The sequence below is a fragment of the Triturus cristatus genome, chromosome 9, assembly GCF_964204655.1.
Source record: "Triturus cristatus chromosome 9, aTriCri1.1, whole genome shotgun sequence".
Lineage (NCBI taxonomy): Eukaryota > Metazoa > Chordata > Amphibia > Caudata > Salamandridae > Triturus > Triturus cristatus.
Genome location: NC_140592.1, coordinates 226062187 through 226088660, shown reverse-complemented (window position 1 = coordinate 226088660; position 26474 = coordinate 226062187).

The following is a 26474-nucleotide window of genomic DNA, read 5'->3' as shown; positions in this document are numbered from 1 at the left end:
GTTCTGCCCCATTTCTGAGAGAAAACACAGAATAAGACCCACAGACATATCAAATTATTAGCAAATACCAATTAACATATTTAATTGTATGTAGCTTTGAAGAACAGTTGTTAAGTCTACTGCCTTGAGAACAGTTGTTCTTCTGACACAGTAGCATTGCTGGAATACATCCATCAGCAAGACAAGAAAAACATAGGTAAAGGATATCACACCCTCTGAAAGAGGGACCATGCATTTAACTAGCATTCGTGGGAAGAAGGAGATAAGTTGATATAGCTAAACTTTATGTGGGCAATCTTGGTATTTTGGGATATTCATCCAGTCTTGAGGAGCTTCTGCAGCTGAGTTATCCTCCCACTATCTTAACATTAGTAAGAATAGAGATTTTTGAAGCAGAGGAGATGCTAGAAGTGTTATGGAAGGGACAATGAGGAGGTTTTTGCAGAACAGTGTAAGGGTTTTTACAAAGCACTGCTATGTTCCCCTTATTATTTAAGTTTCCCATCGCAGAGAAATCAGAACACTGCTGAAATTTGGAGAAGGCTTGGCAAGCAACACTGAAGCCAGATCAAACTTGTCTGTCTGATAAAAGAGTGAGAACTTGTGCTCTTCTTTATTTTGAAGCAAGTGATGAAGGTTGTTCTCAAGAGTAAAGGAAGCAGGCCGCCTGAAGTCCAGAAGGAGAGATGAAATAAGGAGCCAAGAACCCGAAGTCCACTGTGATTGGACCTTAGCTAGAGCACTTGCAGAAGAGAGTGTTCAAATTTGTCATCCATTACTATCTATTGGTAGCTAAAACATTTTCAACTACAAGAGGACTGAGACAAGGTAGTGAGGCTGCAAGATAAAGGAGCACCCTTGGCTGGCAACATTTTATCATTTGTCTCTCCCAGAACGTTTTGAAGCAAATTACTATGCTCTTGCTTGACGACTGAAACTAGGTATACATAGAGCTCAGCTCTGGTTCTTCCAAGTATTGCCTCTCTAGGATCTTGAGTTTCACAAAAGTTACTAAATTACAGTGTGTGGTGAAAGAGTGGAAAAGGAGGAAATTTCGGCAAAGTAACTACAGCTGATACAAATTTCAAATTTGTTCTACTCAGAGTTTTTGACACTGAAACTTAAAGCTTTAGTGGGACTGCAACTTTCACATATACATTTTGTCGTGCACACAATGGCAACAGCATCATGCCTTGCTCTACTGAAGAATTTTCACTACCACTTCCGAGACTAAATGGGGGGTCTTTCAGAGACTATCAGAGTTGCATCTCTAAAAATGTGTGGCAGGGTTTGAACTCTATAACACCTGTGACTCACCTATTTAATTTAGAGTTTGGAAAACTGTTGATCAATTTGGAGTGGAGCCTTCAAAAACTCCACTAGTAGCTCCTCATTGGCAACTGCCTTTCTGTCACTTCATCTTCATTTGATCCACTGAGAGACCCACCTTATTTGCAATGGCCTCAAGATGCAGACTTTCCCTGCCTAGGGTGGGCATGCTAGGCATGGCGACCTGTGAAGGAATTATCAAAAATGCTCCCAACGAGCAGGAAGAAACGTTCCTCTATGTTGAGGCCATGGCAGATCATCTCACAATAATTGTGACTAACATGCTTCTATCAGATCAGCGGAAGCACTTTCATCAGAAATGATTGGATATATGGTCCACTGCATGGTGGTTGGAATCCGGGCCTCCATCGCCCTGGCCAACTAGGTTGACCACTCAATGGCATCTGAATTACTTCTTAAGTTCAAAGGTAAACCTGTTGTATAAACACCTGCTCCACCCCTTTCAACGTGAAAAGGCATGTATGACTCAGTTACTCTTGCAACATAGATTAATTTCTATTTTTCAGGTGCTTTTGGTCTTTATAGTAATTTTTTTCTCTGTCTTTAAAAACTCGATCACCTTCATTTATATTTGTAATTTTAGTTTGATTTTAATTATTAGTTGGCGGAATGTGTACTAGCCTTCTCATGCAAATTTGTGCTTCCTATCATGAACGGAAATTCTCACTCCCCCTCGAGTTTGAGCGGTACATATGTTACACATTTTGATGTACATAGGTAGTTGGAGTAATTCAATCAAACTGGTTTGTCATTTTAAACTGTATAGACCGGCAGGTATATGTCTCTCTTTGCCTGTCTGCATTCACCAGGGTCGTGCATGCTTCCCTAGACCTGTTATTGTGACCTAGGGGTTCTTTGTCTGGTTTTATCAATGTGCCTTTCAATGGAAAAGCTCTACTAATCCCAGTCGATCCAGCCAGTTTGGACAGGTAAACCTGCAGGTTTCAAGAAGCAATACCCTTGGTAAATGGCATGGCCACAATCATAGCATGAACAAAAGCAATACACTGCCTGCCTATGCCCAACTAGTTTTGCTTAGCTGTGGCAATGGAAATGTATGTTCTGCTAGCTGCATTTATAACCCTGACTGTGATACACCGGGTGGTATTTGCCCCTATCCGTAATCCCATACATTTGATTGCAATGCAGAATATTATTACCAAGGGGCATTAATGCGTGCTGAGTGTTGCTCCTGTCAGAGCTTTAATTTAGTAATCTTGGTAGAATGTGATGTTTAGGTAATGAGGTCCAGCACCTGGTACAAAACTAACATTATATGTAGATGCCAGTAGCCTTTCTCATGCTGGCTGACCCATATTGTGATGCTCTTCTAGCAGATGCACCATAATAGTGTGTGTTTGTTCTGACTTTCAATGTTTTCTCATTATGCCAACACCTTGCATCTTGGAAACATTGACATTTAAGAATGGCCTTTTCTCAGAAGTTGGCGGCATCTGTTTTATTGCCATTATTTCATATTGGTGATGTCTTACGGGGCCAATTACTTATGTTCAAAATAGTCAAACAAATTACTTTTTGCAAAACAAAATAAAAAATAAAATCGCAATTAAATGCTGTGCAGTGCTACAATGTTCTTAAACATTTGATGATAAAAAGTGTCATTGGTTCTGCATCCCCTCTTCATTGGAGAGGATCGGATTATTATGCCTTTGCAGTCCATGCTGGTAATTTAGTTTAGAGATAATAAAACAGTGGATAGGAAGACAATGAATGCCTGTTAATTCTTTTTAATGAAACTTAGCTAGCAGTCGCTCTCATAGCTGTCATTTTTTTGCAGGCAGGATCTGAGACGTGAAAGGAAACTTTCAACTGCATTAAATAAGGCAGAACCTCAGCAGAGATTCCCTCTGGGATGGAATGTCTTCCATTCAATAACCATGTTATGACAAGCATGGCAGACTTGAGAGTAATCTGTTCCGACCCATGACTTAGCCCAAATTATCTTAGGTGAAATCTGTTATCGGCCTCCTACAAACGCCTTCTTTGGATGCACACACTATTATCCTTGTTAATGGCGGCCATGATGAGCTTGTCTGTAGACTCAGCAAGTAGATAGCGTGGCCTTTCAGCTGATTCAAATCGTGCATTATGGGAAATCGGTCATGCTACACCACAGTTATTACCAGCTTTTTTTAAACAAAAGTTGCCATTTTACGTTAATTTGCAATTTTGAAATAATGAAAATAGATGAGCGTTATTGCATTTGTTCTGCTTTACTGCCCGTTTTCTTTCGCGCCTGGTGTCAGTGGGAAATGCTGTGTAGCTGCTGCTTCTGTATTTGATTTTTTTTTGCTCATTCTGAAAGAAAACCAAAGCGGTGTTCAATTTCAAACAAGTACTGAGGGCCATATGTACAAGGACTGGCGAAAACTACCACTAACGCTAGTTGGCTGCTGTTTTCTTACCGCTGTGTACCGCTGAAAACTATCGCCTTGTTAGCGGCGTATGTACAAGACGTCACTACATGGCCATAGCTTCAGGGATCAGCAGTGAAAACTGCCACTAACATCAGCGTGATGACGATAGGAATTCCGGCGTTAGTGGGCAAAAACCAACGAAAGGCCCATTAGCGGCAAAAAAGCGCACTTAGTCAGCCCAACGTGAGTTATTTTGCCTCTATTGGAAAAAATAGCCTATCAGTGGACTTCCAATAGAAAATAGGCAAAAAAAACAATGAAATGCAGAATGGAGAAGCCAGGGCCAAGTGCAGTACACATCAACAACCCCCTCAAGCCACCCAACGTCCAGGATGACCAGGATGAGAGCCTGGATGCCTCACAGGACCTGCGCCTGGAGCCTGGATGCCTCACTGGAACTGCACCTGAAGCTTAGATGCCTCACTGGACCTGCGTCTGGAGCCTGGATGCCTCACTGGACCTGCATCTGGAGCCTGGAGTGGGATGCGGAGGAGCTGTGGAGTCGATGAGCCGCGGTGATAGACATTGAGGCGCAGCGATCACCCGTATCTGGTGGTGAAGTCTGGCAGGTCACATGGAGACACGTTGCTGACCTCTGTGAGAAGGCCTCCTTAAGCCCCTTGGTGCTGTGAATGGTAGAGGCGGTCCTGCACACCAATGTAGGGAGGTCTGCATCGTATACTACGATCCACCACTGCACGGGGTGCACGGAGGGGATCACCAACGTGGGCGGCGCCTCTTTGCATCACAGGCCGGATGATGTTGCGCTGGCCTGATGCTGTGGAGGGTGAGGCTCCTGAACTGCACCAAACATGTGTGGTGATAGCGCTGCAACTTCACGCCTAAGGGGTCCCTTTAGCATCAACTGCATCGGGAGGTTCACCAGCGGACTTGTTGGGACTGCTGTACCCAGGCTTGTGAAATCCCACCTGGCTGAGGCTCCTGCTGGCTGATTCACAGATTTGGAGAGAGTGCAGCGGATTGCACCACAGTGCCAATGTCCAGGTAAGGAAAAGGTGGTACACGTAGCAGAGGAGGCTCGGGGGTCGAGTCGCACAAGCCTAGCACCTGTAGATGACACACCCCCAGTGGCGGCTCATCCGCTAAAGCGGAAGAGCGTCGCCCCACTGTCTTCAAGCAGTGCAAGAAGAGGAAAAATCATCACATGATGACAACTTCAGGATGTAATCGTGCAATGTTTCCTTTGCTGGCGGGAGGGTGGGTAGGGCTGCTCCACCCATGGAGCAGGGTAGGGACGGAGTGGCATGCCCGCTCAAGTATGCAATGACTGGCCGCCCAAAGCAGTCATGCGCACTGTCCTGTTCGCAATGCAGGCTGCATTACAGACTGCATGAAGAACCTGCCCACTCCTTCAGCCCCTGGCTGAACACCTTGTCCCGGCGCCAATGACCAATCCCAACACCGCATTGCAGTTTTGTGATTGACTTAGGGGAGTAAGCCTGGCTGCCTACTTCCTGTTCCTGCAAGCAGACTCAGGAGAGCAGGAGCAACGAAGACATGGGACCCGGCATCAAGGTAAAATTTCTCTAACCCTTGCACAAAAAAGTAAACCCTGAACTCTAAAACACACCCTAAAAATCATACTTGGCCTAAATGCAAACCCAATTTACATTTTTGACCCAAATGCTCACCTGCATTTTCATGATTGACCCCAAATCACACCCTAAATGTAAACTTTTACCCCATGAGACACCCCAAATTTCATCTCGACACCCAAAACCCATGCCCACCCTAAAAACGAAAAATACCCCATTACTGCCCCCACAATGCGCTGTAATGGTATGCAATGTAAAGGCGCCTGCGTTATTGGAGGTGTGTTGTAAAGGCATTAGGATGTAATGCCTGCGTTGCAGTGGATATCTTCCGTGCCAAAGGCAAGCCGTAGGCAAGCCCGTCTGCATCCATATGCCCCTGGACCGTGCTCAGCACCAAGGACACTTCCTATCGAACACTCAACCACTACGGCGCCAGCACCCACCTCGCGATCAACCCTGGATGCCACATCACCTTCAAGGACCAATATCTGCTGCGGACCTGACATCGCCATCACCATCACTGACGGCTACTAAATCACCCACAAGGACCATCCCAACTGTCCAGGATGAGTCATTGACATCACCTACAGAAGCACACTCCATCTGACCACACACTCTAATGACCCAGCGGTGACCATGGAACACCTCAACTTCCAGATCTGGACCAACCCCAACCCCATCCTCTGCGGCACCTTCATCTGCAGGCCCCCCAGGCCATGGACACCCATTCTCTGATACAATTGTAGATCTCATTGCACACCAGGCTCTCCCGTCCACCGACGACATCCTACTTGGCGTGCTCAAGTTCCACCTGGACAACCCCAGTGACTAGAACACCAGCCCCTCCTGGGGAAGCTCCCCAACATCGGACTCAAGCAGCTAGTCACCGCAGCAAGCCAAATAGTAGGACACACGGTTGAGCACGTCGCCTCCGCTAGCGGCAGCTTCAACTACAGCCACACCACCGGACTCTCCTGGACAGACCATCATTGAATACATCATGTCATCAACATGCCCACCGTACACCATCCCCATCATCGCCCCCCTCGCAGCTGGATCAAGGCCACAGAAGAACGTCTCGTCAACTTCCTCAGCGCCACCACTCCGCCCACGCTTACAGACGACACCACAGTGCGCAACCGCCACCAATGGATCTTCAACTGCGCTGACACCCTGGCACCCCTGAAGAATGGGCCAGGCAAAACTAGCACCACGTTGTGCCGTATTTGCAAAGTGACGCATGTAGGCATATGCGTGACCTTGTGAAGCCCTGTGCCACATCATACTTGCATCAGGTATGATGTACCCAGGGTGTGCATTCCCACGCGACAAGGCCTCATAGGAGTGGCACAGTGACATCCCTCAGATTTCACTGCGACAATTGTAGGACAGCACTGCGTCAGTACCTTATGCCTGCCATCAGGCAGGCGTAAGGGTGATGCAGTGCCACAGGTATAGGCTGGCCCCATGCATTGCTGGAGTTGCATCATGCTTGTGACATGACTGCAGCAATGCGTAACTTTAGCACAGACAGATACGTCAGGATTCCAGACGTATCTGTCATTACTTGCGTCATAGAGTGCTGTCCAGTGAATACTGCGCATCCGTGGTGTCGCAAGAAGGGTGTAGTGGAAAGTGTTGCAATGCTGTCTTGTCGCAGCGCTGCAACACTTTTCATGCCTGAGGCCAGGAATGCGCATTATCTTATTGATGGTGCGTATTCCTGCCCTGTAGTTTAGTCGCAAGGCAGCGCTGCAACATTGCTTGCAGCACTGTCCAGCACCAAAACCTGCTGGAAAGAGGCCCCAAGTGTTATCTCCATTTTTAAGACCAGCTACTTTCAGGTTAGCAGTTAGAGGCAGTTTTTTTCGTCTTCTAAAGTTCAGGAATCTCCTTGTAAATATCGCAAAGTGGGGTTAGCGGCCGTTTTTGCACAGGAACGACTCCCTTGCATGTCATTATCGCAAACAGAAGTAGCTGGAAAACTGCTGCTAACAGAGGTTAGCGACAGCTTGTACATATGGCGATAACAATATCGCCGCAAAACCTTCAGAAAAGTGCTGCTAAGGCACAGTTAGCCCCTTGTACATATACCCCTGAGTTTTCACAAGACAATTTCTAATATATGCACAGGATAAAACATCATACGTTGCCTGTACATTAAAGGGCATCTTTTAATATTCATTCACATCTCAAAAGGCCTATTGGCCTCATGTACAAAGGACTTTGTGGTTGCAGAGACTGTAAAATACCCTTTGCGAATGTAGCAAATTACTTTTAGGATTCGAAGAATTATTTCCAACTTCTGAGAAGTCTTTTGCACCTCATTTGGAATCGGAAATAGGAGGGGTCATCAAAGGCATAACCCCTCATATCTGGGAGCCGCAATGGAATGTAGCAATAACAGTCACAAACAATTGATCACATAACAACACCTAAAAGGGGGTGGTATCTTGTTTGCATCTGGAACTCTTGGACCCGATTCACAAAGGTAAACTGAAGCAAAAGCCTAACTTTACGACTTTTGGTATTCACAAAGGGCATTTACTATTCGTAAAAGGCCTTTTGTGAATACCAAAAGTTGAACTTTACGACTTTCGGTATTCAGAAAGGGCATTTACGAGTAGTTAGACTTTCATCTCATTTTACCTTTGTGAACCGGGCCCTTAGTTGGGTAGTCTCAGGTGGGGGAGGAAGGCACTGGTCTGATCCTAGGGAATATGCGTAGCAATTGGTGTGGTTTTCTTGAATTGAAACACTATTCCAGTTAGTTACTTGTTCCCTAAATAGAAAAGTTGCACTCACAATTATGTTAGTGTTAGTTGTGGGCAAAATTAAATGGTCGTCCCACTTAGTGTTTTCAATGGGACTGAAGTGTATATAAACAGGCATGAAACCAGAGTTGATGCAGGGTTTGAGAAGAAGTAAGGCCACATGTCATATTTGGTGCTTTAGTTCTTTGGTCGCAGATTGTATTTACTTGATCACAGACAAAATATCAGAATCAATCATTTTCAAAAGTGAAGCACTCTCATGAATCTTAAAGAGTTGAACATTTTATTGCCCTGGTTGCCCTTTCTGCGACTTTGCAGAAAAGGATATTTATTTAAATGTTTTACAAATATTTCCAAACGATTATATTGAGCGCATAAATTAATGTGTAGGGATATTTCTGTAGCAAAGATCAACCAAAATATGCCTTCACTAAATCTTCTGAGTGTGAACTACCAGTCAATTTAGGAAGGGAGTCAATCCAAAGTTAAAGCTAGAGGCTTGACTATTTTTTTCAAGATATAATCCTCTGGCCATAAGCAGAACAAAGCCAATGCTTAATTAGAGCCAGTGGTTGCCAGTTGCGACCACTGGCACTTATGTTTGGGAACCAGAACCTATTTTTCTCATCAGACAAATCCCGAGAGCAAACCTACAATTGTACATTCTCGGGCATTGCCCAGAGAATCTGGAACTACCTTCCAGTGGAAACAAGACTGATTCCATCCACTTTTGCCTTAAAAAGGGAAGTGAAAGTTCTACTAATGAACAATGCGCTGATCTAGAAGCTTTGCTCCTCTTACCTCAAGACTTTCTAGCTATCTTAACTATTACATGTCATTTATTGCGACCCATTGTCGCCTGCCATAATGTCATTTTTGTTCTTGATGTATATTGCCCTAATTTTCTTTCTACCCTAGCCTTCTCCCTATGTCCACCATTATGTCATTTTTGCTCTTGTTGCACATTGTCCTACTTGTACCTTGATTTGTCCCCTTGAGCTGTGTTCCTATGTAACTGACAAGGAAATTGGCATGGCCGAGCGCCGCTTGTCGCGAGGGCCTCATAGTAGTCGACGCTCATCGCTGGGTTCATTAGCATTGGTGCCTTCACCTGAACGTGGCCAGGAGCCCCCTTCCCTTGTCCCCTTTCCCCTGGACCATCCCCGGGTGGCTGCCCTGAGTGCCAATATAGATGATCTTGAAGTGCTGACAGATGCAGTGCTCCAAGCTGAATCTAACTTGGTCATAGATACAGCTATTAACGAGGCGGACACCTTGCTTTTGCCCTTAGCCAGTCTTCCCACCCACGCAAAAACAAATGTTGTTCCAGCCTTAGTGGTACAGACAGAAATTCACCCTGCCCCTATTAAAAGGAAAAGGCTGCTCACCCCGCAGAAAGGCAATCTGGCTAAAGTTTTTAAGCGGCCCAGGCGGATTGGCACCAGGTCGGGTGGGGCGAAAGTGGGGCGAGATTCTTGCCCACCGCAGGGAGCTTTAGAGATGGGTATTTCAGGTGGGATATTGAATACTGGTTGTGGAGTACCGCTCCGAAACTCTTTAACACAACCACCTTCTGATTCCCTACTTGTTAACAATTTAGAGAAAATGATGAAATCCTTACTTCTCCCTGTGCTGGACAAAATCGAGGGCCTCTCACAGCGGGTGGACAAAATGGAGCAGGTAACCCTGGACAATTTTTTCTCGCTAAAATCATTTATTAAACTACAGCTGAGAAATAGGGAGGATGGCCAAGGGAGAGGGAATACTAGTAGGGAGTCATCTTTAGTGCCTCAAAGCTTAGTCTCTCCAATAGACACCACAGCAGTTGTACTCGAGGCGCCTGCTTGTGCCCCACAGCCTACTTTTACAACTGCAAGGGTGGGAAGGAAGCCTGGCCTGTCGGCAACTGAATCTGCAGTTAAAACCAAGCCTACTAAAACCACCAATATTACGTCAGGCAAAATGAAGACTTGCTCCGTAGCCTCTGGTATTGCTCCCAAAGATAATTCCACTACCCCTGCTATTAGGCCTGTGGCTTCAAGCCCACCTAAGATCCTAAACCCTGAAGAATTAAATCCTGCAAAAGCTGGTTCACATTCGTTAAGCGAAGGATTAAGCGAGGGAAGGGCGACTAATGTCAACCTCCCCCCTGCCTGCCAGCCTTATGTAGCTGTCTTGACCGGGGTGCCAGTGCTTGGTCCGGGCAAGCGGGAGACCTTTGAGGACCTATACAATAAGACTCTTTTTTGCTCAAAGAAAATAGACCTTTGCCTAAACCCTTGGGGGGTCGGATTATACATGTTAGGAGAGTTGGTTGGATTGGTCCTCAGCAAAAAACATAAACGGCGACTGTATTATCGTAAATTTCGACGACCCAAGAGTGGCTAGTTATGTTTGCAGTAGGCCTCAGAGGGTGTATAGTGCACCCGTCGGTGGGGACCAAATTGATACATACGATCTTAGTTATTTTTATTCCCCAAACTTGTCTGGGAAGACAGCTGGTTTCTATGGGCGGGAGGAGAGAGGTGGCAGACAGTTCTATGGACCCCTCCTCCACCCTAGCTTCTCTGTCAAGCCTCCATACCAGTCACGAGATTGGCCTCTCCAACATTATTGACTTACCACCAGCCCAACAAGGGAAATATATACTGAGGGAATAGAGGAGCTACTAAGCATTAGTTAATTGACTGGTGCGGAATTGGCGAGGCCACCCGTTTATACTCTAGCTAATATAAATCCCCCTAGGGAGCAATTGCATTCACCTCTGCTATATTCAAAAACGCTAGTCCCACCCTCCCAAACCAAGGCTGCTCTGAAGGAGGTTATCACAACTATAGAGACCTTGTCGCTGCCGGCCATTGAGACAACTCCAACTACTGCTAGCCCCCCCCTTGTTAGTAATATGGAGTTAGGGCGGGAAGAGGGAGGCAGTGTCTCATTGAAGGTTGTTAGCTGGAATATAGCAGGTCTTGGACGGAATTTGGGTATACCAGATTGGAATGCCTTGATCAAATCGTTTGAGATCTGTCTATTCCAGGAGACCTGGTCTCTGGAACCTCAACACAAGATGGGTTATACCACCTATTCTGTCCCTGCCATACGCCCTAAGGGAGGGAAAGGCCGTCCTTCGGGAGGGCTGACAATTTGGGTGAATATTTCCTTGCGTTACTCTATCAAATCTATTACCACTAAGTCTCCTGATCTCCAAAGGCTAATAGTTAGAGGCCCTTGCGGAGGGAAAGTACTTGAAATTCTTAATATCTATATTAGAGGAGCACGGGGGGGGTTCTTCTATGTTATCCTCAACTGGCATTGACGAGGAACTCAGAAATATCAAATCTGATGCCTTTATCTTGCTAGCGGGGGATTTTAATTGCACGTATGAACCCCTTGCTGCAGATGATGTGCTGGGCAATAGAGAAGACGACACTAGGAGAGGCATTCCAATATTGCAACTTCCACCTATTAGGAGATGGAATCAAGGTGCTATTGATCTCAATGCACTTTGTATGGAGTATAACCTTAGAGCCACCAATGGCAGATCCAACTCAGACCTAATGGGGGCCCACACGTTCAACAGAGTAGGGCATTCCTCACGGATTGACTACATTCTGCTGAACTACTGTTTGTGGCCCTATTTGTTGGATATGGTGGTCTTGCCGTCTACTGACAACGACCATAATCCATTGTCACTATCCCTGTGCCCCTTCTGGTTGGGCCACTCCCCTCCTCGAATCCCGCATATGTGGAGAGCTACCCATGAAGTATGCCCCTCAAATTGTGGTAGGCACCTAAAATGGAATAATTTTGCTGCCAGGGAGTGCAAGATTCAGGAGGTAAAGTTAATAATGTCCAATATTCCCCATCGCCTAGATTCTCCCCCTGCTAGTGCACAGGAGATCTCATTATTGTTCGACCAAATCACGCATGCACTAGGCGATTTATTCTTAGTCCCCAATGTGGGAAAGAGACGTAATTCAAGAGGCGCCACAAAGGGCAACGTCGGGTGGTTTACTCCTGTTTGCCGAGAGGCCAAAAGGGAACAAATCAAGGCGGTTAAATCTAAGGACAGAGCCTTGATTAGTGCTGCGAGGGGTAACCAAAGGAGAATTATAAAGGAGGCTAAAATTGCATGGGAGGACCAGTTTTGGCACGATCTAAAAGCCGCTAGCATAAGGAAGGACTCCAAGGGTTTCTGGGACTTACTAAGAGCAAGGGACAAGCCTGTGGACTCCTTAATTACATGCAATATAACAGAGGATGCATGGTTTGACCACTTTTCCCTGCTTTACTCTGTGGCCCTGAGTGCGGGGACATGTCAGACAGAATGCTTTTCTGTAGAACCCTGTGAACTTACTGAGGAGCATATGTTCACAGTTAAGGAAGTGGTGGGGGCAATTACATGTCTTGTCCCCAATAAAGCGGCAGGCCCGGATGGTTTGCCAGGGGACTTATTACGTATCAACCCAGTAGAGTGGGGGAAACTTATTGCTGCCCTACTGAATGCTAGTTTCAGTGGGGCAACTTTTCCAGGCTCATGGAAGGGTGCCGAAGTTGTTCCCATTTTTAAAAAAGGGAGTCGGGTCGACCCCGCTAATTAGCGCCCCATAAGTCTTTTAGACTCCTCACAGAAAGTGGCAGGCAAAGTGATCTTAGGTAGGATACTACAATGGATGGAGGAAAAAAGCATTCTCTCTGATTTCCAGGCTGGTTTTAGATCAGGTATGGGGACGATAGAGCAATCTTTTCGGCTTTTGATGCTCTATTGGAAAGTGGTTGTACTGGGCAAAGGCAGTCTGTATCTCGCTTTTATAGATTTGCGGACTGCCTTTGACCTGGTCCCACGTAACCAACTTTGGGGTGTGCTGAATGATTTGGGCATTCCCCCGTACCTTCTAAGCCTATTGATAAAGTTGCATGCCGGCAACTTTGCCCAGATCAGGTGGGGTAATCAGGGCCAAAAAACAAATCGAATACCTGTAAATAGAGGAGTACGCCAGGGGTGTGTTCTAGCCCCCACTCTGTTTTCCTTGCATGTAAATGGAGTGGTGGAATTTTTATCGGAAGTTCCATCAAATGCACCATCCCTGGCCGGCAGAAAAATACCTACTCTTCTATTTGCAGATGATACCCTCCTGATCTCCAAGACCCCTGTAGGCCTGCAGAGCCTGTTATCTAGGTTCAAATCCTTTTGCGATGCAAGGGGGCTAGTTATCAATACTGGGAAAACTAAGTATTTAGTTCTCAATCCCCCGAAAAAGACAGTCAAACCACCAATTTTAGATGCTGTTCCTCTAGAGAGGGTTACTGAGTTCGACTATCTTGGCATCCGCCTCTGTGACTCGATGAGTTGGGAATGTCATTTACAAAAGATGTTGTTGACTCATAAAAGGGTCTTGGGTGTCCTTCTCAAGGAACAACGTGCCTCAACCCTAAAACCTATTGTAACAATTCTTGACATCTACAGGGCAAGGGGCGTTAATGCAGTTTTATATGGGGCAGAACTTTGGGGGACATATAAGGCGGACCAGCTAACTCGCTCGGAAAATAAGTTTCTGAAAGATTTAATGGGACTTCCTTATAGTACCCCAACCCTCCCACTGCTTTTGGATATGGGGTTAAGTTCAATTGGTGATCAGGCTCGACTCCGCCCTCTCCTTCTATGGGCAAGAATCTGGAGAGTCCCAGAGTTGTCTTGCTTTGCGGAAGGCCTAACTGATGTGTTGGAGTCACCGGGCTGGTCTAAGATACAATGGTTGAGGGAAGTCAAGCGTCTTCTCTTCAACATGGGCCTTGGTAATGCCTGGGTTAATAGAACTGCCCCCCCTAAACCTGTGCTAAAGAAATTATATTGGAATTGGGTAGCCGATAGCAGATCTGGTAACTCCAATTTGTGCAGGACCTCCCTGGACTTCCTACTAGTAAAAGATATGCCCCTTTGCGAACCCTACTTGGACATCATTATAAAGCGCAGTGATAGAGCATTGTACTTTCAATTCAGGACAGGCCTACTTCCTGTAGGGGAACTTACCTCTAGGTGGAAGGCCTCGGCTCAAACCATCCCTATGTGCCCATTTTGTGAGCATAAGATAGAGTCAATCCCACACTTGTTTTTTGAATGTCCGGCCTATGCTCTCCCCCGCAGTAGGTGGTTAAAACCACTATGCAGAGAACTTGGGACAAGGCATTTTAAGGAGGCCTTACGTGTTCTAAAAAATGATCCCCGCCCACTATTTGCTTGTGGTATAGCTAAGTTCCTGGGTTGGGCCTGGCGCATTAGATCATCTAGGCGTTCCTATCTTGTTTAATTTGTTCTTAAATGATTTTATCTAATTTATTGGGGTCATTTGTAATATGAATTGCTTGTTAATGTACTGGCTCCTTTTATTCTCTTATTGTTCTGTACTAACTGTGCTGCTTTTAAAGATATTGTTTATATCGAAATAAAGCCTATGATGATGATGATGATGGTGTTCCTATGTCTTCGTCAACCGTATGTAAAGCGCTCTGATACCCACTTGGGTCATATACGCGCTATATAAAACTTAGAAAGTGGCGAAATACACGAATAGGAAAGACAAAAAAGGAAGAAACAAGAAATCCATCAGAAAGGGAGATAGGAGGACCCTCAAGAGTGATGTAAGGGGACAGGGAGTGTATGGTAGTGGATTAAAGAGGCGTGAGGAGGATTTAAGACTATGAGCCTTGGTATTCGGTGTGTAGACGTTTAATTGCATCAGATGCTGGCTTCTGAGCACAGCTTCGGGCATTGGCATTCTTTTTTTCACAAATTAAGCACTGAAGAAAACCATATATGCTCAGCTTTTGCACACCTTAAAGGGTATCTCATTGGGCAGCCAGACCCCTTCAGGCAAGATGTGAAAGTGCAAAGATCATTTTCAAATGTTCCTAAAAGATGAAATTTGCATTCAGATTTAATTAGGAGTAGCATATCTGTGGCAATGGTCAGCTTACTTGTAATTTGGATACATTGAACAAGTCTACTTTAATAAAGAAGTAAAGCCAGAAGGTCACTTTTGACCCTCTTTGCTTTGGTCACAGATATCAATCCAGGGTGACACGTAGATATATAAAACCCCTGTGCAATATTTAGAGTTTAGTGGTAACAGAAAATCTCTCATTTTCTGCAAATACTGCTAAATCTTGAGGGAAATCTACCAGTATCATTTCTTCTAACATCACAGTATCTTTATGAGGATATTCTACCAGTGGAATCTTCTCCAGATCCTGGTCATCCTCCAGCCCACCCACAGGGACTCTAAATAAGACCCCACATATTTACAACATCTGCAAACTGTAAGCAATCAAGCCCTGGATATATTTGTGACTGATAGACATGTGACTGATAGACCATGCAGAATTCTCAGTTTTCTGATTCTATGCAATTTTTTCAAAAAGGAGGGATATTCTTTCTGCCTCCTTTGCATAAGGCCAAGTTCAACCCTGGGTGATATCTGGATAATCTGAAAGTGGGGATACCAGGTGTGTTAGGGTTCAATTGGTGCTTATAACCAACTGATATACCAGATGTAATGCTACCAGCCAATTTTGTAATGATGTGAAGATAAAATGGTAGCAGACATCAAGGCATGGAGAAATGCATCAAAAACATATACTCTCAAATCTACTTAATGATTTACAAATATAAATCAGGAAAAGATATGATCTTTGGGGGAGAGGTCAGGGTGATGGGCCATCCTTGCTTAATGGGGTGGGAGGTGGAGGAGCTATCACCTTTCACACTTGCACTTCAAAGGCACTGACACAGCTCACATACAAAGGACTTAACACTAGTCTATTGTACCCCTAGACAGATGGGGATATGGCAAAGGAGGCAAGAAATGCCAGACACCTCTGTAGGGGAAATCTCCAGAAACTTCTCCAGCTTCAAAGTGGGCACCAGGTATATATAAAGGGGACCCAATCTTCAGCATACTCCTGGCCCTGTGGATACTACAGAAGAAGGATGTCCTGCTGCCCTGCTGCTTGAAACCTGCCCTGCTTACTGAGAAGGAAGAAAGAACCTGCTGCCTTCATTGTAGGCTGAAGTGACTCCAAGGGTCTGCTGACTGACCTCCTGTTCTGAACTACAGGGACACAACAAGCTCCATAGATCTCTGTGCAACTGCCCAGCTGACCAGCTGCCCTGGACCCACAAGTAGACCTGCCTGAGCTCTCCCTGCTGGCCTTTGGTGGAGGGGGTTACTGATGCTGAAAAGGTGCCTCTCAGGTCTTGGTTCCTTGATGTGGCATCAGTTGAGCTCCTCCTAAAAGAAAATAATAAATCCTGAAGTTTTGGTCTGTTTGAGACTGTGAATGGGTCAGTTTACACCTAGATCTTGCTGTCCGTGCTGACTGCCAGTGTGAAGCTCCGGTGAACCCGACACTTCGTGCTACAGGGATCACCAACAACGACCAGCAATGCAAAATCTGCACTTTGCACTACAGCATCAACAACCCAAGGTTACTGCCAATGTGAATCTCCAGCAATGACCATCCACGAGACTCAACAGGACCATCGTGGTACAGTGACGGGTTTCCACGATGCCTTGCCTGCTCTTCGCACTATAGTGACAACCATCCACGACGCTCTCCCTGCTCCTTGTGACCTCTTCCACCGTGAACAGTACTCTTCACTCTAGGGTTTATGTTTAAATCTGTTTTTATTAGTTTCAGCAGTATCAAATCAAATCAAAAACATACAAACTGAGAGAACATCTCTCTGTGCGTTATGAAGATAAATCTGTTAAGAATCAGTACGTAAAATCAAAAACAAAACTTGAACAAACAGCCCCCCTCTCACCCAACCTTCCCTCGTCCTCTCTCCAACCAGACCCAGACCCAGTACCATCATCTAAGTAAACTGTACTATCAGGGAAGTGGAGAAGTGTTAGGTTCAGTCAAGCGGAGTAGCTGCAGGTATCGGGGACAAGTCAACTCTCTAAATTCCTCAGTTAACAAGGCTTGAAGGGGATGCCAGATTGTCCAGAAAGTGTCATCCCTTAATGTCAGTGATAGAGTGAGCCTCTCCATCCCCAAAGTATTCCACAAGCGTCGTAGCCAAGCCAGATGGAATGGGGCAGATTGGGAACCCCATAGCACCATAATGGTCTGATGCACAGCGCCAAGGGCTATACTGATCTGGCGGCCTCTAAGTGAAGCAAGCGGGAAAGTAATTGGGTTAGGCAATCCAAGTATTGTATAGGAGGGGAATCTAGGGAGCTGTGTGGAGAAATGGATGTCAATATCATCTAAAACTGAAGACCAAAATGTAGCTAATACTGGGCACTCCCACAGGATATGTGTCAGCATGCCCTGCGCTCCGCACTGTCACCAGCAGGTATCACTGTGGGCCGGGTTACCCTTGTCTAGTCGCACCGGGGTTAATTACCAATAGGCGGTGATTTTGACCGCCGTTTCAGTGCTTGCCATGTTGTGGTTGGTATGTTGTGCCCTGTAGTAGATGTCGCGCCATTCCTTGAGGGTGAGCAGGTTGCCTAGCTCAGACTCCCAACGTGTTTGTGAGGAGGGTTTATCGCTGGTCTGAGGGGGTTGCAGGAGACTGTATAGCTCTGAGATGAGGTGCTTATCTGAGTTTTTCCCCAAGAGCCATCTCTTGTAAGGCGTCAGCAGATTCTCCGCCCCCGGTCGAATTGCCTGATGTGTCACCCAATGCTTAATCTGGAAATATCTGAACCATTCCACCTCAGGACTGGAGTAGTCCTCTGTCAGGGTGGGAAAGGACATTGGTCCCTCGTGATCGAAGAAATGGGCTGTCGCCCTACAGGGTGACTCCCACCACATCCGTAAGGAGGGCCCCATGCCCAGCGTGAATGTTGGGTTATCTGCTATTGGGGTCAGGGGGAGGGCAAAGAGGTCAATCTTCCTTTTCGGGTATACCCGACCCACACTCGAAGCAAGGAAACCGGGTCGTCCAGCATCACCATCACATCGTCTGCATACAGATTGATACAATGCTCTTGTATGGGGAATCCCTCTGATGAGGCCATGGTCACGGACCTGCTGTGCCATGGGCTCCATGTAAATAGCAAATAGGAGGGGGAGAGCGGGCAACCCTGCCGTGTACCCCTGCAGATGGGAAAGTACTCCAACCCCACCCTGTTGACCCTCACAGACGCCCGAGGGGTCTGATATCCGCTAAATACCCAGGAACAAAATCGCTCTCCAAAGCCAAAGTGTACCATTGTCGCTCGCAGAAAGGGCCAGTGAACCCTATCGAAGGCCTTTTTGGTGTCTACCGAAAATAGCATGCTGGACCCTTGCCGTCGGTGGGCTTTGTCTATAATATGTAGCAGCCGCTTAGTATTATCCATGCAAAGGCGCTGCGGGGATTAAGGCACGCCGACAAGATGCCTTTGAAAAGTTTTGAGTTTGCGTTAAGGAGGGATATGGGGCAGTAGCAAGCACATAGTTTTGGATCTTTGCTTGGCTTGGGGATAACTATGATGGTTGTGTTGAGCATGGAGGCTGGGAGAGAGCCGGAGTCTGCTATTGAGTTGAAGAGTCAGGAAAGAATTGTGGCAAGTTCCTCACAAAACGCCTTGTAAAAAGCGGCAGAGAAGCCATCCGGTCCCGGAGACTTCAGAGGTTTCTGCCTCGAGATGGGCGAGATGACCTCCTCCAGTCTGATAGGTTCATCGAGAGAGGAAGTCTGGGAGTCGCTCAGTCTGGTGACGGGGACATCGGGAAGGTATTCTGCTATGTCCTGAGAAGAGGCGGACTGCTTCAAATACAGCGCTGCATAAAAGTCCCTAAACTGGACTGCTATAAAGCAACCATCCTACAGATCTGTCCCACTCTCTGTCTGAAGCGAGCGAACAATAGTGTTAGCATGTCGTTGAGCTCGTAATCGCGTGACCAAGAGTCTGCCGCTTTTGTTGCCATTAAGATAAAACAGATGCTTCAAGCACAGTAAGGCATATTCTGCCCTATCCTGATCCAGCCTGGCTAGCTGTTTCTGAGCCGCTTCCAACTGGCGCCACACCATTGGGGCCCCAGTTCGGGGAGGAATTCCCTCAAGCTCCCTGACCCTCTCCTGAAGCTCTGCTCTCTTGAGCTTCCTCTGTTTGTTGTCAGCAGCCGAGAGGGATATAAGCTCCCCCCTGACCACTGCCTTTAACGCATCCAAGATCATTGGGAGGGATACCTCCTCATTATCGTTGGCTTATAGGTAATCACTAATCAGTGATGCCTTTTTTAATCTTAACCTTGACATCTGGTTTCCTCAATAGGGACTCTTGTAGGCACCATTGCTGCCGGGTCTGTCGTTATAGGGGGGTGTGAATCTCTAAACCAAGGGTGGAGTGGTCTGAGAGAGTTCTCGGCTCTATCTCGACTGTGCGCAGAAGCCGGTGTAAGTCCTGGGAGCCGACAGAACCTTTGAATGTGCGTGAAAACAAAATAGGCACACCTCCCGCTTTTCGCCCCAAAGAAGAAAATTGCTACTTTGGAAAGGCCCTGGCCTTAAGTCCCTTGGCGTCTCCCACCAGACGATGAGTCTTCTGGAAGAGGCAAATATCTGCACCAGTATGCTCAAGATAGGAGAGGATTGCCATGCGTTTGACAGGATTATTCAACCCCTTAACATTCAGAGAAACGATCTTTAGAGTGTTGCCTATAGACATTGTAAGGGTGTAAGGGGTTAATGTGTTGGGATAAATTATTGCCCTGTCCCACCCTCCCCAACAGCCTGTCGGGTCAGATATCGAAGCATTGAGGATGAATCCCATCTTTCCCTGTGAGCATATCACATTGGTACTTGAAAAACAAACATGTAAAGAAAAACCCCACAAAAACAAAACTACTTGCAAACTCAAACAAAGTCTCTGGGTGAGGCAGGGTCAGAGCCCCAAACCTTGCCTCCTGACGAGAAAGTTTCTTGAGGTGGTTCGTTGTGGCCAAGAGGCGATTTGGGGACCGCTCCCCTCACAGACCCACATAGCATCCATCATGCACACCAATATGTATCAAGATAAGCTGCGTTGCTCAACCCATCTCTCCTGTAGCTGTGCTTCCGGCGAGGCTCTGGAGCACTGCCTTTCTTTCCTGCGCCATCACCTCGGGTCAGGCTTTGAAAATTTCTTGGCTCTCCGCCTCCGTTGCTCCCATCGCCCTGCTCCATCCCCAGCCTCGGCCCTGTGCCCCGGCCCGACCTCTGGTTGCTCGATCCGTAAGAGATCACATGCTGCGTTGAGGGAGCGTGACTGGCGGGTCTTCCCCTCCCATTTAAAGATCAGGCAAATGGGGGGCCCCAGGCATACAAGATATTCTGGCTTCTAAGAAAGGAAGTCACCGGGCAAAACTCTCATCTCTTTTGGAGGGGGATGGCTGAGAGATCTTGGAACAGTTACAACAAGTGGCCCCTGAAAAGCATTGTATCTGACCCCCGCACTGTTCGTAGGATGCACTCTTTTAAAGGGAAACTGTGGATGCAGGAAAGAATATCCGGAGGAGGAATATTTGAAGCTCTGGTAGGTCCAAAACTGTGGACCCTATGTAGACGGATCTCCGACTCGGACGTGTCGCCCAGGATTTGGGCGGACAGGCCCTGGACGAATTCCTCCATGTTTCCTGTTTCTGCCGAGGAGGGTGCATTAAGAATCCAAATTTTATTTCTCCCCGACCTGTTCACCAGGTCTTCCGCATGAGCTTGGAGGTCAATTTGTCTTTCGGAAAGGCAAATTATTTCTTGACGCAATTGTTCCAGCTCTTCGTCTCTAGTGGTTTGGCTCGATTCTAATGTGTCAACTCTATCGCCCAGGCCAGAGATTTCCCGCCGAACTCCTTGCAGGTCCCGGACCAAACCTCCTTTAACCTGCTGGAGGTCCTCCTTGAGTGAAGAGAATAAGGATTCCAGGTAGGAGTGGGTGATGGGGGCCTCCTCCTCGTTACCCCCCTCGGTGAGTGCGGAGCCCTCTGGCGGGTCAGGGGGCGGGAGCTTGATGAGCATGTCCTTCAATCTGAGGTCTTTTTTTTACCCTGGCAGTTGCCATTCTCCTACAGCCAGGAAAGGGCACAATATCTGCACTAGGGGCGGGGGGGGGGGCACGTTCAGTATTCTCAGCTATGCTGTCCAATATAGTGTGATGTTGTGTCTCTGGGTCATACACCACTGGCCACTAGGAAGAGTCTCTCCTGGTGTGGAACTCTGGGGGAGGCCCAGGTACTAAAAGGGGGAGCAGATCCCGACTGCCACAGGGGTCTCTCTGTAAGGACTCTCAAAACGGGCCTCCCCACCACTCCAGCTTCCCTCTGTGCTCAGGCGTGACCCCCACCTTCCCAGCATTTCCCTCTGCGCTGTGCCCAGACCGAGGCTAGTGCTTCTTTGTACTTCCACTCTGTAATTCAGTCCCAACCAGACAGTGTCTTGTGCAGGGTAGGCCTTGCCCTCCAGACCTGCCCCGAGAGGTCAGTATTCGCCAGTGATATCTCTACCCCCCAGCCTGGAATCTCAGCACACCCTGCTGCACGCTCTCTCAAGATGGGGACTGACTGTTTTACCCCCCTCCGCCTCCTAAGCCCAGCGCGATCTGCTCCACCAGGGGGCAACTGCCCGCTTTTGTGGGACTGAGCAACCAGACACTAAGGCCCTCAAGGGGAGGCACAGTGTTCTTTATTCTATGTGGGCGAGGTGGGGGAGGGAAGACACCCCCATGTCCACCAGACACCCCCAGACAGTCTCGCTCTAGGGCCCAGAGAGGGGGCCAGATTGCACCTGTTACAGGGAAGCGTAGAGGTCTCCTCTCACCGTGGGGGGGTGCTGAACATACTCCCCCATGCCACCTGTTTTGGGCCTCTCCGGCAGCCACTCCAGCTGCGCCTCCCAGGCCCGTCTCACTCCACGTCCGGTGGCCTATTGCGCAGGCCCCGCTACTCTGAGGCCTCCAGGCCGTCTGTGCCATCCTCACTCGGTGGCCAGGGGGAATGGTGAGCCAGGAGAAAAGCGCCGCAGGCCGGGACATTCCGCGACCTGCAGCTTGAGTCCCAGCGGCCGTGCTCAGCCATGTGCCTCTCCTCCAACCCTCTGATCTCCGAGGAGGCCCAGTCTTGAGCCATCAGTAGCGAGGCGCCCAAGCCAGCGAGTCGACCTTCTTGCTCAGTGTTCCGGCCGCCCTCCGTACCAAACACGGGTGCAACATGATCACCGCTTTCCATGAGAGCCATGAGGGCCTGTTTGCAAGCAGTGGAGCACTGCGATTATAATCTAATGAGCAGGCCCGGAGCGGAGCGATCACGATGGATGTCTGCTCACTCCGCCATCTTGGCCATGCCCCCCACTCTAGAAGATAGAAGGTAACTTTTTCAGGTATCTCGTCTGCGCTCCATCGCACTTGGCCTGAACCTGTAACTTTCACCCGGACTTGCACAACCAGATAGCTGCGAGTGGAGCTTTGTGGTTTTAGGTGCTACACTTACCTTAAGAGTTTGAAATTGCATATCTCTGGATCTACATTTTTTTTGTCATTTTGGTGTCAAATAATTTATTACATTTTACTCAAATTTTCTAAGTTGGTGTAGGATTTTCTTTGTGATGTGTTTTCACTTTATTACTGCTTGTATGCTGCATACATATTTTACACATTGCTTCAAAGTTAAGCCTGACTGCTTTTGTGCCAAGGTAGCAGAGGATTAAGCTCAGGATAATTTAGTGACTTTTGTAGTCTCCCCTCACAAGGATTGTGGTTGATACTTGTTAAGGGTTTACATTCCCTTAATCATAAATCCAATTTCTGGTAACAATCATTAAGATGTGGGTAATTTAGGGAAGGTCATATCCGCAATACAAAAATATGTTCTATTCTGGAATACACTCCCATTTTCCCCTATTGCTAGGATAGCCATATCTAAAATTATTATTTTACTAAGAGTCCTATGCTTCTTTGCAGCCTTTCCAGTAATCATAAGATCAAAATACTTCACACAATGAAATGCACAACTCTCTCACTTAATATGGAACAAAGACAGGAAGAGGTTACCTTAGGTAAAGTGCAACTGCTGTTAGATAAGTGGAACTCAGAGCACCTAACTACAAGTAGTACTGGTTGGTAGCTCAAATGCAATGGCCCACTTGATAGTTTGGGTAGGAGGGTTCACATAATGAAGGAATGCAGAAGTTGACCTTCACAACACCAGGCCACATTAGGCAGAACTAGACCTCCAAGTCCCTTAAGCAGGTTAGGTGGCTATATATTGATGGCCAAGATGCATCAAGTTGACTGCCACTGGAGTCCCTTACACTTCTGTGTTGGATGTTTACCATGTTTTAGGTGGATGTTCAAACTTAGAAACAGATGACCATGGTTAGAATCGGGATGCAACACGATCGGATCCTTCTATAATGGCAGAGTTCTTTGCTCCTTTAATGAAAAAATTGAGGATTTCAAAATAGCTCCAGACATTTTATGACCCATAGTGCACTGATCAGATTTACACAATGGACATTGGAACTGAGATGCCTGGACTGACAAAGTGGCACATTTAATTTACTTGTAAGTCCCTAGCAAAGTGGTACTACATGTACTCAGGGAGTGTAAATGTAATGATGCTACTAGTGGGCCTTCAGCACTCATTGGGCCACTAACTTAAGTAGCTTTTTTAAGCCTGCCTCAGGCCTGTTATTGCAGCCTGTGTGTTCAGTTTTAAATTGCCATTTTGACCTGGCAAAATAAACCTTTTGGCAGACCTACACCTTCTTTTTTAAAATATATAAGTCTCTCCTAGGGTAGGCCCTAAATGGCCCATAGGGGATGGTGCCTTTTATTTAACAGGTTGAATGCACTTTTTAGTTTTATATGTCCTGGTAGTGAAAAACTCCTACTTTTTTTCACTACTGCCGACCTAGGATAACATGGTGTTACCTTATTAGATTTAATAACTGCTTACTTTTGTGTGAGAGGAAGTAGGAATGTCATGTTTGGTATCTGAGAAATTTTAATCTAAAACCCTCTCTATGGTAATGTTAGATTTTAAGTCAGAAATCTGAAATTGCCACTTTTTGAAAGTTGCCATTTTGTTGTCCTAATCATTTGGTGCCTGCAACCTGTTCCTAGTTCAAATGACTATATATAGTTGGCAGCTGGCCTCTGTGTATTCCTCCCAGAGAGTATCCCAATAGAGGGTTAGGGTGTTGGCAGGATGGGCCATGATGGCTTAATGGTGGGGTGGGTTGCGGAGCTGTCACCTATCACACTTGCACGTCAAAGACACTGGCTCAGCTCACTCACAAAAGACTTCACACTAGCCTATTGTGCCCCCACACAGACTGGGACGAGGGCAGGAAGGCAATAATTTCCACACACCTCTGTAGGGGGAAACTCCAGAAGATTATCCCATTTCAAAGTGGTCACCAGGTAGATAAAGGGGACTCTCAGACCCACTCCTCAGTACACTTGTGGAACTGTGGATACTGCAGAAGAAGGATGTCCTGCTGCCCTACTGCTTGAGGGCTGCCCGGCTTGCTGAGAAGGAAGACTGGACCTGCTCCGTTCTTCCCAAGGTGAAGTGACTCCTAGGGTCTGCTGACTGACCTCCTGCTCTGAGCTAGGGGGCACAACAAGCTTCAGAGATTTACCTACAACTGTCCAGTTGACCTACTGCACTGTACCTGCTTGGACCGGCAACGGGACCTGCCTGAGCCCTGCCGGAGTGAGTGCCTCATGCCCAAGAGGTGCACCTCAAGTCCTGGACACTTGGTGTGGTATCAGATGAGCTCTTCCTAAAAGAAAAGAAGAAATCCTGGCGTTTTCGGCCCTTCGCATCCATAAATGGGCCAGTTCACTACAAGATCTTGTCACCTGCACTGACTGCCAATGCGAAGCTCCAGTGAACCCTACTCTTCGCACTACAGAGATCGCTAGCAATGACTGGCAATGTGAGATCTACAGTTCGCACTAAAGCATCAATAGCCCGCCGTGTCCACCAATGTGAATCTCCAGCAATGATTGTCCACGCCACCTGACAAGATTTTCGTGCCACAGCGTTGACCGTCCATGACACCTAGCCTGCTCTTCACCCTACAGTGACAACCATCAACGTCATTATCCCTGCTCCTTGTGGCTTCCTCCTTCACAAATGGAACTCTCCACTCTGGACTGCAGAAGGTAACCTTTTCAGCAGGAATAACCTGGCCCTTGTATCTGGCCTGCGCTCCATCAAGGATAGCCTGAACTTGTGACTTTCGCTCACTGGCCGCGAGTGGTACTTTGAGGTTTTATGCGCAATGCTTATCTTAAAATTTTGAAATTGCATATCTCGGGTAATATGGACTGGATTTTTGTTGTTTTGGTGTTAAATAATTTATTACATTTTACTCATTTTTTTAAGTTAGTGTAGGATTTTTTTCATGTTTTGTTTCACTTTATTACTGTTTGTGTGCTGCATAAATACATTGCTTCAAAGTAAACCTGACAGCTTTTGTGCAGAGGGTAAAGCACAGGTTAGCTTGGGGTTTGCTTGTGTTTCACCCTGACAGAGATTGTGGTTGCTGGGTGAGTAGAGTTTCATCTCCCTCAACCAGGAACCCAATTTCCAACACTAACGCTGTTTCTTTCGGTATAGACTTCTGTGGCATTTTTTGCTTTCTTAAATCTCTCTTAAACGATAATGGTGACTCCCATGTTTATTCGTTCACTCCTTGAAAGCTGCTGTTTAGTATATATGGGCCTCCCTTTTCACTCTGGGTTGCCTGCAGCAAATCAAAATGCAGCATCAATGACACTCTTTTCGTGTGCAGCTCTAGCTGTACTAAACGAGCTTTTGATTTCCGCATTCACTTTGGGGAACTTGCTATTTTGGCTCGTTATTGAAAGCGCCAACTGACCCTTATTGCAGGTCGAACATTATTAGGGGGAAAAAAACACAAGTTTTTTTAAAGCGTTTAAAAATCTCAAATAAACGATAGTCATTGCTTCAGACATTTATAATAATCCTATGAAGTCTGTTCAAGAATTTTAAACAAAGAATTGCAAAGTTGTTTGTGAAATTGAAGCATAATAACTTTGCTTGCATGAGATGTGGGTATGTCTTGACTTACTTTTCCATTTCTTACCTATATTTCCCCAAACGACAAGGTATGCAGCCAAACATTTCTAAATGTAATTAGTCAATGTATTGATCACAAAACCGTATTTTGGGTCAAAACTGTTCTTAGACGTAAACTTACGAACCACAAAATGTAGCTGACACCATCAAGACGTCGAGAAAAGTTGTGTGCAACTGGTCTGCCTACTTGCAAAGATATTTTTTATGTATTGAGAATGAATTATATATACTTTATCCAAGATATAGTCAGTGCACAGAATGTATCTCTCTTGTAA